This window comes from Anarrhichthys ocellatus, unplaced genomic scaffold, assembly GCF_004355925.1.
Source record: "Anarrhichthys ocellatus isolate YVR2014 unplaced genomic scaffold, GSC_Weel_1.0 scaffold41, whole genome shotgun sequence".
Lineage (NCBI taxonomy): Eukaryota > Metazoa > Chordata > Actinopteri > Perciformes > Anarhichadidae > Anarrhichthys > Anarrhichthys ocellatus.
Genome location: NW_022280071.1, coordinates 2,269,105 through 2,270,748, shown reverse-complemented (window position 1 = coordinate 2,270,748; position 1,644 = coordinate 2,269,105).

The window sequence follows — 1,644 nt, the reverse complement described above, 5'->3', positions numbered from 1 at the left end:
CATTTTCTGTCTGTAACAGCAGAGGAGAATTGTCTAATTAGCATTGTTTGGTGGCTAATAGCTCCGTGGAAATATGGATGTCGGATTTCTATCAATTTTAGATATTTTTCCTGCCACAAAGTACTTTGAGCTGCATTTCCACATCAACATGAAGCCGTGCGATTGAGTTGAAGCGACTAAAAGCCACAGCTGTATGCTGGCGTTGTCTGTTATAAACAGGTGTTACATAGGGAGTTTGGGGCCCTCTGGTACACACTAGTTTAAAGTCGGCGCTTTTAAATCCTCCTCAAATTTAAAAGAGACGAATGTTTTCAGTTTGTTTTTATCCCAGCTGAACTCTAAATGATCAACTGTAGTGTTTGGATGGGATGTAAACCTGGTTCAGGGTTAAAGACTCCAGCTCTTATTCTGCAGAGTGACCACTGTTGCTGAATCTGTCCCCTCTAACAGTGAACTGAGCCGCTTCATTCAGGAGCACCAAGCAGAGCTGTTTGCTGTAAATACTGTACTTACTGTCCTCCACTAACGTGTGTGTGTGTGTGTGAGAAACAGTATGGCATGAAGTCAGTGATTGTTTTTGTTTTCTCATGTAAATAAAGTTTCCATTAACGAACTGGCTGTTTATTAAATCATTGTTTTTATGATGATGGTTTTGTCAGTTATCTGAAAGAAGGAAAAAAACAAACAAAAAAAAAAACGGTTTTTAATTTGAATGTGTGTACTGGTCTTACATTGTTGCTTTCCTTGTGTAATCCATAGTGGAAAAATGGCAATAAAGTCGTTTTTTTTTTTTTTTTTTTTTTTTTTATAACAATCCAGCTGTGAGTTTGCTGTTTTTCTTTTGTCTGCTGTGTTACTGAAGCCTGCGCTGCTGTCGGCGTGGTGACGGTGCGGTGATGTCATCAGATCTTTAGTTTGACATGTTGGGCGTATTCTTTGACTATCAGCACCTGCTAGCCGGCCTATAATGACGTCAGCATTACATGGCCCTCAGTGTCCAGGTGCAGCGCTGCCGCGAGGTGCAGAGTGTGCTGTGATTGGTCAGTGGGCGAGCACGTGACTATCGTGAAACGAAACTTAACAGCAGAGGCTTAGTCGGGTAGTGAATCACATCACGTGATGCAGCTCAGCCAATCAAATATGGGCATTCTGATTCAGTGAGATGTAGCACACACCATGACACAGGGGACTGAGACGAGGAAAGACACTGCAGAGCAGTACCTTCAAGTTGTGAAAGTAAAATCCTGTGATAGTCTCTTTGGGTCGTGGCTTGTCATTAAGGAGTGACAGTGGATCCCACAGCCAGACCAGCTGAGAACATATTTTCCGGAATTTAGGCTTTTGCATTTTTTTAAATGCTCTAGCGTTATTCAAACAACTCTTATCGAACGGTCTTGGAACGGTTTAATACCAAGACGTACATAGTTGCAGCCTTAAAAATGAATAGCTGTGGTGCCATCATGTGGTTATAAGGTGGTATTTCAGCTGCAGGACAGCAGTGAAGGCCCAGGTATAAAATGCATGGCCCACCACTGTTGGGGAATGCTTTGAGTGGTCGGAGGACTAGTAGTCTATTTACCACTGCACGTCATTCACACACTGACAGACCTCCGGATTAATTTATCACTCACACAGGCCCCCCCC